We start from the raw sequence: 19,490 nt of genomic DNA on the forward strand, positions 1-19,490 counted from the left end.
TGGTATCACTAGATTCTGTTTGAAGCCATGTAAAGCTATACTGGCTCTGAGACAGGCCTTCCCCCAACTCTTGGTTCTTGAACAATCTAGACATTTGTATTCTTTCTCTTTTAGCTTCCTACGCTCTTTCAAATCATCCCCACTTGAGCCGGCTCTTCAGTCCCAAGCCAAATTTGAACTCTTCCTTCTTGACTATCAGCTTGGGTTGAAACTTCCCTCTCTCTGAATCCTATCGTGCTAACAGTAGATGCCGTTCACTCGGTGTTTCCTCCTTCCTGATAATGCAGTTAGTGATGTTTGTCAGCCGGCAGACAGGCTTTGTGCGGGCTCAAACTGATGCTAATACATTTCTGTGAGTCAGGACCTGGTTAGTCTTGACTATACCTCTCATGACTCAGCGGGTGATTACAAAGCACACAATTACATCTAAAACTGGATGTCATTGGGGCGCTTGGGTGGCTCAGTAGGTTAAGCGTCCAACTTCGGCTCACATCATCATCTCACGGTTCATGAGTTTGAGCCCCGCATCGGGCTCTGTGCTGACGGCTCAGAGCCTGGAGCCTGCTTCAGATTCTGCGTCTCCCTCTTTCTCTGCCCCTCCCCTGCTAGTGTTCTGTCTCTAACTCTCTGAAAAATAAACAAATATTAAAAAATATTAAAAAAAATAAAAAATTGTGTCAATGGACAATTTCCTCTGCAATTGTCTCTACAACTAGCAGATTGAGCCCTACCCATTGGGCAAGTACTAATTGAACACACTGAAGGTTGGAGAGACTGAGACACAAGCTCAGCATAAACTCAACCCTGGTGCAGTGCCCCACAATCAGGAAGGAACTCAAAACCTAGAGCTTCTTCCTGAGAGTTAAAGGGTTCCCACATTGGGAACCCCAACTTTTAGGTCCTGCACCTGAGAGAGAAGCCTCCAAAATGTCTAGCTTTGAAGCCTGATGGGACTTATATCCATGATAGCCATAAGGCTATAAAGAACTGAGAAATGGCTCGTAAAAGGCTCGTGTGCTTAGACCCACCCAGTGCAGAGGCAGCCAACTGTGCCCAGACTTATGTGAAGCATGCTCATTTGCTTACATTAAAGTGTAAGCCTAAGGGGCAGGCATCTCATTTAATACACGGATATAGGAACCTACTGGGATACTCTCTGGGGACAGATATTGGCGATCACCATCTTCGTGCTGTCTAGCCTCCAGCTGGTGGGCACAATCTTTTCCCCTCCCGGTGGGTACCATTTGTATGTTCCTGCTCTGCCTTGATCCAGCTGGCAGGTGCCATTTTTGTGCCCCTGTCTGCTGCATTCCAGAGTGCTAGCATCTCCTGGAAGGGAGCTTTTCCTCGCATCTGGGGCCCTGGGTTTGTGGCTGCCACTCAGGGCATTCCCCTTGACTGCCCACTTCTGAAGACCAGGGGACCTTGCATTCTGTGGTCCCACTGGAATGTAAAAATCAGATACAACTTCTGGCAGGCTACCACCCCAAGCCACTAAAGAGATAGCAAACGGAAACACATGATGTCTTTCTGTGAAAGAGTGCTTATTTGCTTGACCTGGAACTTCAGGCTGAGGCACAAGCTTCAGGTTCAGCACACACCTGTGCAGGTGCGCCCAGGGAAGGTAGGCTGGTGGGTGCCATGTTTGCATTCTCTGTCTACCTCATGACAGCTCACTGGTATCTCCCAAAAAGGAGCCAATACACTCATCTGGAACTCTGCCACCCAGGGACACCTCCAGATTGCCTGATTCCAGTGCTCCATGGGGCTCATTCTTTTAGTCCCACAGGACTGTATATATCTGCATACTTTAAAAGCTTTGGTCTGAGGGCCTGGCTTCCAATCAACCTGCACTAAGGTGCTGAATGAGATCCTCCCCTTTGGAACACTAATAAGTCTTGGCACACCCTTATGTACTCAGAGCTGATAAAAATAAAATAGGCAGCTTAGACAATCATGAAGGTTTGAGAGAAAACCAAGAACTAGGCTAGGTTGAATGCGAACGTTTATTTCCCACACGAGGCCACTCCTCACAACTGGGAGAGGTGGCTGTTTCATCTAATGCAGAGAAACCAACACAGAGCCCATCAAAATGAATAAACAAAAGGATATGTTCCAAATGTAAGAACAAGATAAAAGCTCAGAAAAAAAAACTTAATAAAATAGAAATAAGTAATTTACCTGATAAAGAGTTTAAAGTAATGGTCATAAAAATAAACAGGAGAAAAATAGACGAACATGGTAAGAACTGTAGCAAAGAGATACTAATATAAGAAAGTACCAAATAGAGGCCACAGAGCTGAAGAATATAATAACTGAACTGGAGAATATGATCAATGGCGTTCAACAGCAAACTGGATGAAGCAGAATAGACCAGCACACTTTGAAGACAAGGCAGTGGACTCATCCACTCACAGGAGCAAAGAGAAAAAAGAGAATGGAAAACCAACGTACAAAACCTACGGGATTTGTGAGACCATCTCAGGTGGGCCAACGTTCGCGTTACAGAGTCCCAGAAGAAGAAGAAGAGAGAGAAAGGAGCAACACACTCACTTGAACAAATAATGGCTGAAAACGTCCTTAACCTGAAGAAGGAAACAGACGTCCAGTTCCAAGAAGCCCAGAAAACAAGTAACAAAATGGCAATAAGAACATAACTATCAGTAATTACGTCAAATGTACATGGATGACATCCTCCAATCAAAAGGCATAGAGTGTTTGAATGGATAAAAAAAACAAGACCCAACTATATGCCGCCTACAAGAGACTCACATCACAGAAACAGGGGGAGATCAGGGAGAGCACATGTAGTTTTTTTACTGCTCAAGGTAATTATGCTGGTACCGATAGTATTTCCTTGGTTATTCTGAGGCTGTTGTGTATATAAAGTATGATAAAGTACATGAGTGATTGTGGGATATTTTCATTCTGTCAACTCCATGAGCTTCAGAACTGGCATTCTTTTTATTTTTATATTTTATTTTAGAGAGAGAGTGTGTGAGTCGGGGAGGGGGGAGAGAGAGAGAGAGAGAGAGAGAGAGAGAGAGAGAGAGAGAGAGAGAGAGAGAATATCCCAAGCAGGCTCCACACTCAGGGCAGAGCCCAACTCCAGGCTTGATTCCATGACCTGAGGATCATGACCCGAGCCAAAATCAAGAGTCAGACGCTAAACTGACTAAACCACCCAGGCGCCCAGAGAACTGGGATTCTTTGAGCAGAAGAAGGGGGATATGAATGTGGTACACAAGACATTATGTAAAAACCCTGTGTTCCTGAATTGGATTGGGAAGTAGCAGTGTGAACTCATGACTAACCAGAGCAGTGGGCACCCCTAGTGCACATATCTGTGACCTGAAATACCAAGGTGACCTGCATTATTGGATAGGAAGGAAGCAAGGAAGCAACCAAAGTCTACATGGACTTAAAAGGGTTAAAAGAATTCATGACCAAAATTTAAGAGGTTCCCACTGGCCAAACACAGAATCATTGGAGATTTCGAAAGAATATTGGGGCACCTGTGTGGCTCAGTTGGTTGAGCATCCAACTTCAGCTCAGGCTGTGATCTCACAGTTTGTGGGATCAAGCCCTGCGTCTGGCTCTTTGCTGATAGCGTGGAGCCTGCTTTGGATTCTGTCTCCCTCTCCCTCTCTGCCCCTCTCCTGCTCACTCTCTCTCAAAAATAAACATTAAAAAAGTGTTTTTAAATAAAAAAAGAAAAAGAATAGCAAATTGCAATTGATTGAAACCCATGCGTTATATTTTTTTAACTTTTTTACTTTTTAAAATTTACATCCAAATTAGTTAGCATATAGTGAAGCAATGATTTCAGTAGATTCCTTAATGCCCCTTACCCATTTAACCCATTCCCCCCTCCCACAACCCCTCCAGCAACCCTCAGTTTGTTCTCCATATTTATGAGCCTCTTTTGTTTTGTTCCCCTCCCTGTTTTTATATTATTTTTGTTTCCCTTCCCTTATGTTCATCTGTTTTGTCTCTTCAAGTCCTCATATGAGTGAAGTCATATGATTTTTGTCTTTCTCTGACTGACTAATTTCACTTAGCATAATACCCTCCAGTTCCATCCACGTAGTTGCAAATGACAAGATTTCATTCTTTTTGATTGCCAAGTAATACTCCATTGTATATATATATACCACATTTTCTTTATCCATTCATCCTTTGATGGACATTTGGGCTCTTTCCATACTTTGGCTATTGTTGATAGTGCTGCTATAAACATGGGGGTGCATGTGTCCTTTGAAACAGCACACCCATATCCCTTGGATAAATGCCTAGTAGTGCAATTGCTGGGTCGTAGTGTAGTTCTAGTTTTAGTTTTTTGAGAAACCTCCATACTGTTTTCCAGAGTGGCCGCACCAGCTTGCATTCCCACCAGCAGTGCAAAAGAGATAATCTTTCTCCACATCCTCGGCAACATGTGTTGTTGCCTGAGTTGTTAATGTTAGCCATTCTGACAGGTGTCAGGTCGTATCTCCTTGTGGTTTTGATTTGTATTTCCCTGATGATGAGCAATATTGAGCATTTTGTCATGTGTTGGTTGGCCATCTGGATGTCTTCTTTGGAGAAGTGTCTATTCATGTCTTTTGCCCATTTCTTCCCTGGATTATTTGTTCTTTGGGTGTTGAGTTTGATAAGTTCTTTATAGATTTTGGATACTAACCCTTTACCTGATATGTCATTTGCAAATATCTTTTCCCATTCTGTCAGTTGCCTTTTAGTTTTGTTGATTGTTTCCTTCGCTGTGCAGAAGCTTTTTATTTTGATGAGGTCCCAGTAGTTCATTTTTGATTTTGCTTCCCTTGCCTCTGGAGACGTGTTAAGAAATTGCTGCGGGAAAGGTCAAAGAGGTTTTTGCCTACTTTCTCCTCGAGGATTTTGATGGATTCCTGTCTGACATTGAGGTCTTTCATCCACTTTGAGTTTATTCTTGTGTATGGTGTAAGAAAGTGGTCCAGGTTCATTCTTCTGCATGTCGCTGTCCAGTTTTCCCAGCACCACTTGCTGAAGAGACTGTCTTTATTCAATTATATATTCTTTCCTGCTTTGTCAAATTTAGTTGCCCATACGTTTGTGGGTCCATTTCTGGGTTCTCTATTCTGTTCCATTGATCTGAGTGTCTGTTCTTGTACCACCATGCATTATATTTAAAACCATAACTTCATGATAATGAAAATGGTCATTGGTCACCTTCAGAGAATGATAGCAAATCAATTTTTATCTTGAAAATGGATAAAGGGACATAATCATTTATTTTCCCTTTTCTATATGTACTATACCACTGAGTAATCAAATAGATGAAAGTATCTGTTTTTAAAGGTGTGCCAACTAATAAGTAATATAAATGAGTTGAGCATTTTACTGAACAAATGGATCTATAAATTGAGACTCAACAGCAGGCAACATCCCCCAGAGACAAAGGCGCCTTCTTTGCCGCCTGGTAAAAGAAGACAGTCTTGCAGGACAGATGGTGCCTGAGTCCGAGGGAGCCACCGGACTCAGCTGCCAGTCTGAGCTGCACCAGAATCCACCATCTGCAAACCTGGGCTGTAGGAAACCCTGCAGAAGTGGCCTAGGTTCTCTGTTCTCCCAACTCCCGTGGAGGCAAGTGAGAAAGAGAAAGGAACAGAGGTGGGCCCTGTGGGGACGAAGCTTTAGAGTAAGACCAGCCACGGGCTGGGGACCGGGAGGAGGCAGAGCACGGGGCTCTAGGGCAGTGAGGCTGCTCCGTGTGACTGCAGCGATGGACACATGTCATCCTACCTCCGTCCAAACCCATAGAACATCCAATGCCAGGAGCAACCTGTGGGCCCTGGGTGATGGCAGCGTGTCCATGTGGGCTCATCACTTGGAACAAAAGTGCCCTCTGTCAGGAGTATTGATGATGGGAGGCGGGGCCTACACAGGAGATCTCTGCACCTTTCCTTCAGTTTTGCTGTAAACCCTACACTACTCTAGAGAAAAAGTAAACATTTAAAAAAGGAGTAGGTAGAATGAAAGTGTACTGCCTGGGCCTGTACTGTTGGGTAACGAATCTCTCACAAGCACAAGGGAGCCCTTCCTTGAGGGGTCAGGACCCTGGTTGGCACCAGGGGAGAAGGGGTGGAGAACAAGACAGGGCGCAAGGATGGGCCTCTATTGTCATTCCAAAGGTGCTATCCTTGTAGTAAATCACCGAGCTAAACATATGTGTTGTACTCTTTTTGGTATCTGTGATCTATTAAAAATAAAAGAGTTACAAATGGTTGAATTCCAGAGAAGGTGAACCCTCTAATGGACTCAGTAACTGGCAGATGAAAGGTGCGAGGTTTGGGACCAGTGTCAGGTCTATAAGCAAGAAGTTGGGTTAATTTAGATCCACCCATCCTTCATCTGTTAGGATGTGAAATACATTTGTCTTCAGGTTTTGTCTCACTTCTAAAAGCTACTGTATCGTCCTCCATGAGTTAGGACTTGGCTGGAGCACAGATCTGGTGGTGGTCCACAGGAAGAGGCAGGCAGTGGGAGGTGGGGTGTGGGGGCCACTGGGCGGCTGCAGACCATGGGCAAAGCCAGGCTGAGAGTGACACGTGGAGGAAATTCAAGGGGGCCAGGGGGTGCCAGCAGGAGGCCTTTTCACCTAACCCTGTTGCTCCTGGCCACCTCTACAGGCGACCTCTTCCAAGCAGACATATGTGAGACCCTGGTGTCCCCACACTGGGCTCCCCTTCACAGGATCTTTGAGACTAGAATGCTCTCAAGAACTCTACTTTCCAGTGGCTTATGGTGTCGTATATTATGCTTGTCAAACGTACAGTGACTTTTCCTTTGCATTTTGATCAGAACCTTTCCAAATATGTTCATCCTTTTACAGTTACTGAGTGGCCTTGAAGACTTCCTCTATATTCAACAGGCGGCCCCAGCCTTTGTCTGATAGGAGTACTGATTTGTAAATTTGCAAATTCAGGCTGCTCTATAAATATTCCGGTGCCTTCTAAAGGTTGCCTTGAAAAGCGAACACAGTTTCCACAATTGTTCTTCGCAAGGCCCCATCACATGGCCAAAGCACACTTGCCCACTTGGAGGTCTTTACTGTCGTGAAAGACCCGCCCAGCCTGCAAATGCCCTGAGGTAGGGTGCCTGCCCCTGGCTGGGACCAATTCAGCCTTCACCACCGTAAAAATACAAAGTGACTCCCTTGCTTTCCATGTGTTCTCACTGGTTTTCAGTTGATTTGCTGTTCTCCAAATTGGAAAGTCCATGGACACTTTCAATCATGTAACTGGAATGGAGGTCCCCTCTTCTCCCCTGTCCTGCGCCCCCACACTGACCCACATGGTGACTGAAGCTTCAATAGCTTGGCCTGAAGAAAGCAAGATGTTATATGGCCCTTGAGAATCACACAGGGGGGCAAGGCTTTTGGCAACAACCGTGAATAATTCTGCAGGTTTCTCCTGACTCTTTTTTTTATTAATTTGCTGACTTTCCTAATTTACACAGTGACTCATGTTTCATAAGGAGTTCTTCCTAGGACAAAATTATGCTGACAATGAACACACTGTGCAGGAGAGGTGATCTGGACTTGAAAACAGTGTTTCTTCTGAAAGCCTACCTGTGTTTCATCAGAAATAGAAAAGCTACTGAACCAAACAACAGACAAGGGTCACTGTCTCTGCTTTGACCTCAGGCAAGGGCCTCAATGGGAAGGGAGGGAGAGCAGGACCTGAGTTTTTTGAGTAGCAATTCTAAAAAGCCACCTGTGCTTTATTTCCTAGATTTGAAACAGTTTATCAAAAGTCTGACCAATTTGTTCAATTGCTGGAGAGGCTTTTTAGGAAATCACTTTCTAAGCTTTGTAGGAGCACATAGAAGCCAATGGTAATGTCTTAACCACCTTTTGGAAATACACATTTACTCTCTTTTCTGTGGGAGACTGAAAATACCTTTCCAGCTATTTAAAAATTTTTTAATTTTTTTTTTTTTCAGAGAGAGAGAGAGAAACAGAATGTGAGCAAGGGAGGGGCAGAGAGAGAGGGAGACACAGAATCCAAAGCAGGCTCCAGGCTCCTAGCTGTCAGCACAGAGCCTGATGCAGGGCTCAGACCCACAAACCATGAGATCATGACCTGAGCCAAAGTCGGCACTTAACTGACTGAGCCACCCAGGCACCCCTTCCTGGCTGTCTAAAGACACGATGGGTATAAGTCCTACTTGGTCCACTAAATAAGATGCTCAAAAGTATAGGAGCCATGAGGATTTCAGAAAACTAGTCAAATTAGGCATCCCAGGTGACATTCTGACCAAATCTATCTTAAAAGCAATCGTGAAAACTGCAATTTTGAACAAAGATTCTCTCTGACGTGGTGTGGACCCCAGAAACACACAGGGCACCAATTTCCAAGCCAGGCTACACAGACTACTTACTCAGAAGCAGATTGGACTGCAGGTCTCAGCTCTGCCCGGGACAACAGTGGCTCCACAGGGGGTGAGCTACTGATGGAACAGGTGGTGGTGGTGGTGGTGGCTGCGGAGAGGCCCTGGAGGTGGAGTCCCATAGGCTTGTTGTTGAGAGGAGGTCCCTGTGCAGCCAGTCCCTCCCCTCAGAGGGCCTGCCTTTGGGAATCACAGGTGCACTAGGACCGCGGTGCGGGAAGTGTTCATAGTCCAGGCAGTGCATCTGCAGCCCAGGGTCCTGTGTCTTCTCACACACGGGATCCTCTGAGTCACACCACAGTCCCACTGTACAGGTGTGTTCACTGACGTGGTTTGTCTCTGGTGCTTTGTTTCCTTCTCACTTTTTTTCTTTTCCCCCTTCCCATATGTTCATCTATTTTCTATAAGTTTGATCATGTGATTTTTTGTGGATCCTGGCTATTGACCACTTTTATTATATACTACTTGCAAGAATATCAGCCCTTCCAAGAACATCTATGCTTGTATTTTCATTAAATATATATGTATCTGTTTTTTAAAAATAAAAATGGTATCATTCTATATAAAGTTTTTGATTAAAAAATTTAACGATACTGGAAATCTTCCATACAATTCATTAAAATCGACCTCAAGTTTCACTGTATTCCATTTTATGGCAGTATGTTCGTTTATTTGACCAAAGTCTTTTTCATGAGTATTTCTATTATTTCCAACAGATGTGAGGGGTTATTTTTCTATGACTTCAGTTATATTATTTATTGAAAAGTTAATTTTTTATTTCAATACATTTATTACCATTTAAATTTTATCTTTTCATACGCTCACTGATCATTTAATTATTTTCAGTGAAATTACTTTTGTCCTTTGTTCATCCTGATTTGCTTTTCCTTTTGTTTGTTGATTTATAAAAAGTCCTTTGCATATTAATGTAATTGGTCATTTTTCTGTCATATTTCTTGAAAACACTTTTTGTCAGTTTTACATTATATTCTAGCTTTGTTTATGATATTTTAAAAAATAATGTAGAAATTTAAAATTTTTATGTGGTCAAATCTGTCATATTTTTCTTTATAGTTTTCATAGTTTGGATTGTTTATAATTTTTCTGCTCCAAGATTATAACATCAATTCTCTCATGTTTTCTTAATGTACTTTTACTATTTCATTTGTTTGTTTAAATCATTTGTCAAACTGGAATTTATTTTGGTATAAAGAGTGAAATGGAATTCAGCACAAACTACTGAACAGTCCGCTTCTTCCCAGTGATCTGAAGTGATGTTTTATGATACCAAGTCTCATATGTACTTGGATGTCTGTCTGGCAGCGAAACTACTTTAGTGGTATGTCATTTCTACAATAACAGGGAAATTTTTCCTGGGGATTTTCCTTGCTTAGAGGACTCAGCAGTCCCTCCCGCCTCCTGCCAGCCAGGCTTCCTCTCCTCAGTTTCCTGGGGATCATAAAGCAGCCACCCCTGCAAGGCTGAGGTGGCTCCTAAGGGACTCTGCATGCATGAGCCTTTCTCAGGGCACTACAGAGCCCGCCTTACCTCATGCCTCTCCAGGTTTCAACGTTTAGGGTGAAGGGCAGAGGGCCTCCCAGGTGGGGTCACACTTATGCACCTAGAGCGGTCAGCTGTGAGGGGATGCTCCCTAAGCCTTCTCCACCCAGTCACATCTAAGAGCAACAAAGGGACACCTCAGGCCCCCACATACAGCCACCTTGTCCTCCTCTCCTTTCTTAGCATCTCCCCGTGATGTCTGTCCCAAGGATGCTGTCACACCCCTTCCTGGCCACAGAGGTCACCTCCTCCAGGGACATCACCTCTGGACACGCCCAAAGCTGCCATGGCGGCCTTCTTCAGCTGGGCACTGCCCTATCCTTGAGGCTGGCATTTTTGGCTCCTCGTGTGGTGCTGTCTTACCCAGGGTGGGTGGACGCCCTGCGGGATGCATCCTCCAGTCAACGCATCACCCGGTTGTCCTAATCCATTTTGGAAGTGAACGGGAAGAAGGCAGGCCCTCTCAACGCCCCTTCCCGAAGACAATTTCTTCACTCCAAAGACTAACTTTGGTTTCTTCTGCAAGAAGACTGCACAAACCCAAAAACGTCTTAAATTCTCAGAGAGCACTCCTTCCGGTTCCAGCTGGACTTCCCTTTCGGCACTGCCTGCACAAATACGTTATGAAAGGAACAATCTCACAGACAATATAACAAATACACTTGGACACAACTGACTCCTCCAAAATAGTACCAAAAGTTTAATGATATAAATTTGGCACCACGATTATTGGCAACATTCAAAGTGAACGCTTCATTTTCAGAGTGACTAAAAGGCTTTCCTTCAATGCAACGGTAGGAATGGGCTAAAACAAATGATAGTTACCACAGAATATGTACCGAAATTGAAACCGTTAATGAAGATCAAATGTAACATGACATGGTTCCAGAATTGTGGAGTTCTTGAAAATGCAACATACACAAGCTTTTAATAAAATTATATTTAAGTGATTAATAAATTGTTAAATTAAGAAATCATTAAAACATTGTTTTGATTGTATTTAAAATATTTGAAGTTTCTCATGGCTAGACTCTAATGTAGCTAGGACCGTAATTCAGATTTCCTCAGTTCTGCCCAGTGTTTTGTCCTGGCACTAGATTGTCTCCCATTCACCTAGTAATAATAATAACTGGAATTATTTCATGAGAGATTAGGGTGTAGGAGTCTAGTAAATTAACGAGAACATCTCTAATAAATTTGAAATAATGATTTTGTTCTTAGCATGCTATACTGAGAAAATGTTTAATACAGAATTTCTGCAGAACACCAGCCCCACGAAATGCATTGGGGGAAAATGGCCTTCCAGGTCAAGGACACTTGATGATGCCTACTGCTATGTTCACATGTGTTATAGCACACATGAACACATTAGATGTTTCCAGAAATCCTGCAATAATGTTATTTAACGCTAGTTTATCCAAACTTGACTCACTGTAGAAGATTTTGCCTTAATACCTGTTATAATCCCATGAATCAATAGTTCACAAAAATCCTTATTTATAAACTCTGCTTTAAATTAACCTTTTAGCGGCACCTGGGTGGCTCAGTCAGGTAAGCATCTGACTCTTGGTTTTGGCTCAGGTCATGATCTCACAGTTTCATCAGTTCAAGCCCTGGGTCAGGCTCTGTGCTAACAGCATGGAGCCTACTTGGGATTCTCATTCTCTCTCTCTCTCTCTCTCTCTCTCTCTCTCTCTCTCCTTCTCTCACTGCCCCTCCCCTGCTCACACTGTCTCTGTCTCTCTCAAAATAAATAAATAAGCTTAAAATTTTTTTAACAAAATAAAATAAAGTCTGTTTTTAAAAAAATGCACTGAGGGGCTCCTGGGGGGCTCAGTCAGTTGAGCATCTGACTTCAACTCAGGTCATGATCTTGTGGTTTGAGCCCACGTCGGGCTCTGTGCTGACAGCTCAGAGCCTGGAGCCTGCTTCAGATTCTGTGTCTCCCTCTTTCTCTGCCCCTCCCCTACTAGTGTTGTGTAACTAACTATCTGAAAAATAAACAAACATTAAAAAACATTTTTAAAAATTAAAAATGCACCAAAGAGGCCAGAAATCTACAGAGCCAACGCAAAGTGATGCTCACATAAGACCCAGGTATAATCGAGATGTGAAACATGATTGTTCTAGAGAAGCTGAGCTTCCAGAAGACACTTCTTATTGAGCACCTATTATATGCTTACCTGCTGCTCAGTCATATGCATTAGCTGCTATAACTACTAAGTAATCTAACAACAAAGTCACTGCTCTCAGGGTAGCATCAGTCTTATGGCAGTAAAGCTAACAAATTAATGTCAACAGAATGATGATATAAATAGGAGCATCTCCCAGAACAGGTACCGTGGAACACCTATTCTGGTGGTTATGCACAGCTGTTATTTGTGAAAGGGTCTGTGTAAGTTTGGGAAATGCCAGCTTGACAAACATTAATGGGCATCTTTACTGAAATATTTCTCCGAGTCCATGTGCATTTTAAATGTCTAAGAGGGTGACATAGTGAGCAATGTTTACCATCATGTTTGACCACAGGAAGAGTTCCTTGGGGAGACACTAGGGCAGATGCTTGTGTCCAGAATCAGCGCTAAGTTGGTGGTAGAGATTAATCAATTATTTGCATTCTAGCCAGGCTCCAGAGTGTAGGAGGTCTGGAGGAACGGACTGTGTCACTTAGAGGGTGTAGGTGGAGAAGGGAGCGAGCACAAGGCAGTAGGGTCTTCTGCTGCCAGCTGCAGAGCAAGGACAAGAAATCCCGGCACAGATGCTAACTCTGTATGAGGCTGGAAGACAGTGGGGTGAGTAGACAGAAAAAAGAGACTGAGAGATTTTCAAAGGAACCAATCAATCTCACTGATGGATTTCCAGCATCAGTGGCAGCGTCTATGGCAGCATCTGGCACAAAGTAGGAATCTGAGTGAGTGGGTATAGGATTGAACTGAGCTCTGGAATAGTGGGGACCAACTCTGTAGACATGAGGAATATGGCCAGGGTCTCCTGGGATCCGGATGGCTGGAAAGAAGAAATGGTGGTCCATGTGGAAGAGGACATCACGAATATTTCCATTTCTTCTAAGGTAACATTTCCCTTCTATCAAGATCCACAATCATCTTACAAGAAGTTAGCTATTTCTGTGTCTTTCTGCCTTGAATAGGTTACCTTTCATTGAGTCCCAACCATGAAGTAGCACTGGCAGCCGCATTACACATGCTTGAGATAACACTCTGAGGTTTACACTGTCTGATGGATCAGGACATTGAGGTTCAGGTGTTGTTAAGTCATCTTCCTGACCCTTAGTTAAGAGATAGAACTAGGATTTGGTGGTTGTTTTTTTGTTTTTTGTTTGTTTGGTTTTTTTGGTTTGTTTAGGATTTGAATTCATACAAATTAGATTCCAAAGCCTGTGGTCTTAACTGTGGTGTCATCTTAGCCAATGGGCCCTTTGGGGAAGGTTAAGGGCAGGGTCTGACACCACGTAGAACTCTGTTGGATTTTCCTATGAACCCTATGACATGGCTGGCACCGTGCCCTATGAGATCTGAATGCAGCCAGCGGTTACTGAAGAAATGAAGAAACCAAGCACATACATGGAACTATGTGCTCACAGGGTTTCCTTGAGGCTTTGGCACCAGTGGGTCTAGAGCACAGGGTAGGAACTGGGAATTCCTAGGAAATATTTCTGAATAATTATGAAAGCCCAATCTCAGAGTTTAGGTTTGATTCTTATTGCAGTTAAGCTAACAAATAATGTCAACAGAATGATATAAATATGAAAGAGGGAGTCATGAAAGAAAATGAAAAAGGGTGTGTCCAAGGTGGATCAGTTTGGGAAAGCTATGAAATAGGACTAGAACTCAGAAAATATTCCCTGAAAGAAATGGTACATTAATGAATGGAGGTAGAACTTTTGGAGAGAAATGAACCTGTATATAAGAGTAACCACGTGAAGGTAATGCTCGCTTCGGCAGCACATGTTCTAAAATTGGAATGATACAGAGAAGATTAGCATGGCCCCTGCAAAAGGATGACACGCAAATTCATGAAGCTTCCACATTTTTTTGCTCTTCACAGATGACATGATGTTCTATATGGAAAACCCAAAAGATTCCACCAAAAAACTGCTAGAACTGATCCATGAATTTGGCAAAGATGCAGGATATAAAATCAACGCACAGAAATCGGTTGCATTGCTATTCACCAACAATGAAGCAACAGAAAGAGAAATCAAGGAATAGATCTCATTTGCAGTTGCACCAAAAACCATAAAATACCTAGGAATAAATCTAGCCAAAGAGGTGAAAAATGTATACGCTGAAAACTACAGAAAGCTTATGAAAGAAATTAAAGAAGACACAAAAAAATGGAAAAAGATTCCATGCTCCTGGATAGGAAGAACAAATATGGTTAAAAGGTCGATGAAAAAAAAAAAAATTAAAAGGGGCGCCTGGGTGGCGCAGTCGGTTAAGCGTCCGACTTCAGCCAGGTCACGATCTCGCGGTCCGTGAGTTCGAGCCCCGCGTCGGGCTCTGGGCTGATGGCTCGGAGCCTGGAGCCTGTTTCCGATTCTGTGTCTCCCTCTCTCTCTGCCCCTCGCCCGTTCATGCTCTGTCTCTCCCTGTCCGAAAAATAAATTAAAAAAAAAAAACGTTGAAAAAAAAAGAAAAAAAAAAAGAAAAAAAAAAAAAGGTCGATACTGGGGCACCTGGGTGGCTCAGTCGGTTGAGCATCTGACTTTGGCTCAGGTCATGATCTCGCAGTTTGTGAGTTCAAGCCCCGCGTCGAGCTCTGTGCTGACAGTTCGGAGCCTGGAGCCTGCTTCGGATTCTGTGTCTCCTTCTCTCTCTGTCCCTTCCCCGCTCATGCCCTGTCTCTCTCTGTCTCTCAAAAATGAATAAACGTTAAAAAAAATTTTTTTTAATTAAAAAAAAAGGTCGATACTATCCAAAGCAATCTACATATTCAATGCAATCCCTATCAAAATAATAACAGCATTCTTCACAGAGCTAGAACAAATAATCCTAAAATTTGTATGGAACCAGAAAAGCCCCCGAATAGCCAAAGCAATCTTGAAAAAGAAAACCAAAGCAGGAGGCATCACAATCCCAGACTTCAAGCTATACTACAAAGCCGTCATCATCAAGACAGTATGGGACTGGCACAAGAACAGACACTCAGATCAATGGAACAGAATAGAGAACCCAGAAATGGACCCACAAGTGTATGGCCAACTAACCTTTGACAAAGCAGGAAAGAATATCCAATGGAATAAAGACGGTCTCTTCAGCAAGTGGTGCTGGGAACACTGGACAGCGACATGCAGAAGAATGAACCTGGACCACTTCCTTACACCATACACAAAAATAAACTCAAAATGGATGAAAGACCTCAATGTCAGACAGGAAGCCATCAAAATCCTCAAGGAGAAAGCAGGCAAAAACCTCTTTGATCTTGGCTTCAGCAACTCCTTACTCAACACATCTCCAGAGGCAAGGGAAACAAAAGCAAAAATGAACTACTGGGACCTCATCAAAATAAAAAGCTTCTGCACAGTGAAGGAAACAATCAGCAAAACTAAAAGGCAACCGACAGAATGGGAAAAGATATTTGCAAATGGCATATCAGATAAAGAGTTAGTATCCAAAATCTACAAAGATGTTATCAAACTCAATACCCAAAGAACAAATAATCCAGGGAAGAAATGGGCAAAAGACAGGAATAGACACTTCTCCAAAGAAGACATCCAGATGGCCAACCAACACATGACAAAATGCTCAATATTGCTCATCATCAGGGAAATACAAATCAAAACCACAAGGAGATACCACCTGACACCTGTCAGAATGGCTAACATTAACAACTCAGGCAACAACACATGTTGCCGAGGATGTGGAGAAAGATTATCTCTTTTGCACTGCTGGTGGGAATGCAAGCTGGTGCGGCCACTCTGGAAAACAGTATGGAGGTTTCTCAAAAAAAAACTAAAACTAGAACTACACTACGACCCAGCAATTGCACTACTAGGCATTTATCCAAGGGATCCAGGTGTGCTCTTTCGAAGGGACACATGCACCCCCATGTTTATAGCAGCACTATCAACAATAGCCAAAGTATGGAAAGAGCCCAGATGTCCATTGATGGATGAATGGATAAAGAAGATGTGGTACATATACACACACACACACACACACACAATGCAGCATTACTTGGCAATCAAAAAGAAGGAAATTTTGCCATTTGCAACTACATGGATGGAACTAGAGGGTATTATGCTAAGCAAAATCAGAGAAAGACAAAAATCATATGACTTCACTCATACGAGGACTTTAAGACACAGCATAGATGAACACAAGGGAAGGGAAGCAAAAATAAGATAAAAACATGGAGGAGGACAAAACATAAGAGACTCATAAATATGAAAAACAAACAGAGGGCTGCTGGAGGGGGTGTGGGAGGGGGGATGGGCTAAATGGGTAAGGGGCATTAAGGAATCTACTCCTGAATCATTATTGCCCTATATGCTAACGAACCTGCATATAAATTTTTAAAATTAAATTAAAAAAAAAGTAACCATTTGAGGGTACATTGCTTAAATGGGGTCTTCAGAATCCATGAAGTCCTTTGATACCTGCTCTGGGATCTCTACCTGCTTGAGAAACACATTTCTTAGTGGAAAGATGAGGATTATCCCACATCTCTTAACTCATGCTCATGATGAGTTGTTTTTTTTTTTTTTTAACATTTATTTATTATTGAGAGACAGACACAGAGCATGAGCAGGGGAGGGGGCAAGAGATGGAGAGACACAGAATCTGAAGCAGGCTCCAGGCTCTGAGCAGTCAGCACAGAGCCCGACGCCGGGCTCGAACTCACATACCACGAGATCATGACCTGAGCCGAAGCTGGACGCTCAACCGACTGAGCTACCCAGGCACCCACCGCATGATGAGTTATTTTTAAGTTGAATGCTAGGAAGAAAATACCTCTCCTCTGTAGTGTTATTTCACAATTAAAAGGTGTTTTCTTGAACTAGATGTTGGTCTCTCATGTAAGAACTGCTCGGGGCCCTGGAATCTTTGAGGACTCTGACTTCTCAATTTGATGGCACTGGTCTAAGTGGCTGTCATAGCAATTCAGGCACCAGGGAGATAGAACTGGAGAAACTACAGTCAAAACAGCTCCTGAAGGAAGATGTCAAAAAACACGTTGCTTTGCACTGAGTAGCCTGTGGGCCTGAGCACAGCTAGCTCTCACTGGGAACCGCCCTCGCCAGAAACACGCCCTCACCGGAACGGCCCTCACGAGAAACACACCTTCACGGGGAACCGCCCTCGCCAGAAACACGCCCTTGCCAAGAACGCGTCCTCGCCAGGAACAGCCCTCAGGAGAAACACGCCTCCACCGGGAACCGCCCTCGCCAGAAACACGCCCTCTCAGGGAGCCGCCCTCTACGAACCGCCCTCATGAGAAACACGCCATCACCGGGAACACGCCCTCGCCAGGAACACCCTTCACCGGGAACAGCCCGCACCAGAAACACGCCCTCACAGGGAACCGCCTTTATCGGGAACCGCCCTTGCCAGGAACCACCCTCACCGGGAACCGCCCTCGCCAGAAACACGCCCTCCCAGGGAGCCGCCCTCACCGGGAACCGCCCTTCCCAGGAACCGCCCTTGCCGGGAACGGGAACCGCCCACACCGGGAACCTGCCCTCCCCAGAAACACGCCCTCGCCAGGAACCGTCCTCGCCAGAAACACCCTTCACCGGGAACTGCCCTCGCCAGAAACACGCCCTCACAGGGAACCGCCCTCTACGAACCGCCCTCATGAGAAACACGCCACCACCGGGAACACGCCCTCGCCAGGAACACCCTTCACTGGGAACAGCCCGCACCAGAAACACGCCCTCACAGGGAACCGCCTTTATCGGGAACCACCCTCACTGGGAACAGCCCTCACCGGAACCGCCCTCGCCAGAAACACGCCCTCACAGGGAACCGCCCTCATCAGGAACACGCCCTCTTTGGGAACAGCCCCCACCAGAAACGCGCCCTCACCAGGAACCGCCCTTATCGGGAACCGCCCTTGCCAGGAACCACCCTCACTGGGAACCCGCCCTCACTGGGTACCGCCCAGCCCTCTGCTCTGCTGGGACTATTTTGCCAGAAGAGAGGTATCTCTCCACTGCTCCATTGTCTTCTGAACCCACAACAGAAACAAAGCCCTTAACTTGTGTATGACATATACAGTTCAAGAGGGAAAGGCTTACACGGAAACAGAAAAGACTGACCTTTGACATCATTCTTCTCCTTTTAAGCCTCACAATGTATCTCTAGTGGATTGAAGTTGTTCACCTTCTTTGACATTAGCTAAGGATGTGGTGAGACCCTGCTGTAAAACGAATGTAGTCTTATTCAAAAGCAAAGGTATATGATGATTTTGGTGGGTCTCACCCCGTATCGCAATCCAATAGTTGGTCAACACAAGAGGGACGCAAGGAGAAAAATTATACTTGTAACTCTAGCATTAGGAAGGAAACTTCTGAATAGAAGACGCCAGCTCTACAGATGTGTGTGTCTACTCTTTTTATAGGCAGTTTTAAGAAGAATGCATTGATTCCGGGACATGGTCTTATAAACCATCCAAGACTATTTATTCCTTCATTTAAGACAGGTGCATTTTCCCATTTGGGGTGTGACAAACTGTGGTGTTCACTCATTGTATTTTCCCTCTGGTCTCTCTTTCCCTGGTTTTTGAAGACTCTCCAAAGATGAAACGGCCTGATATGTAAAAGGTCTCCTCTCTGAGAAGACTAGCTGTGAGAAACACATATCCATTTCCAATGACTTCAAAATGGCTCATAAAGATGGAGTGATGAATGGGAGCAGCAAGGAAGGGGCTGATACAAGGCAGTGTTAGTGTGTCCACTTGGAGAAACACACGCATTTTTTACTGATGGCCATTTTTGTACAGCCTCATTCGTGGTAGTGATTCATCACATACCCAAACCAGTCTGCAATCACTCATCACGGGCCATCTTCCCTGAAAAGTGATTATCTGGAGATTTAAAACCCAGTGTTCTGTGCCAAATGGGCTGAAAAACCTTTAGATGAGGATCCTGATTTGGAGACTCTTCTGAAGCAGTGGTTTGTGGCAGTGGTGCCCAGAGGCTGGGCCTTGAGGCCACCCTCACTCTGGGGCCAGTGGGCACTCCCACTCCTGGGAGGGCTGGCCGTGATAGTCCATTCATGTGTAGCATCTTTAACCTAAGGCAACCCCCACCCTTATTCCTTAATAGTCTTTTCAAGTATCAGTCAGCAGACAGCTCTGCTGTGCACTCAGCTTGGGCTGTCAGCAAATAATAAACAGTGTAGATCTAAACATAGAAGGAACAGGGTTTCTTCTCCATGGAGATCCAGATCTATGCGTGTGTCTGTCACCTGCTTCTTCAAGAGCTGCTACTGCACCCTGCTGGCTCCTCACTCTATCTGTGCCTGGGACAGCCGGGT

General features: G+C 44.3%; 1 non-coding gene across 1 annotated transcript; it reads left to right on the forward strand.

Annotated features, from left to right (window-relative positions):
* Positions 1-13,936: 13,936 nt before the first annotated feature.
* Positions 13,937-14,043, forward strand: LOC124521368 (U6 spliceosomal RNA). The gene has a single exon (XR_006964467.1). It is a non-coding gene; the product is annotated as a U6 spliceosomal RNA (small nuclear RNA).
* Positions 14,044-19,490: the final 5,447 nt, after the last annotated feature.

Source organism: Lynx rufus, unplaced genomic scaffold, assembly GCF_022079265.1.
Source record: "Lynx rufus isolate CCGP_SWC_20201006 ecotype Redwood Valley unplaced genomic scaffold, mLynRuf1.p SCAF_3, whole genome shotgun sequence".
Classification (NCBI taxonomy): Eukaryota; Metazoa; Chordata; class Mammalia; order Carnivora; family Felidae; genus Lynx; species Lynx rufus.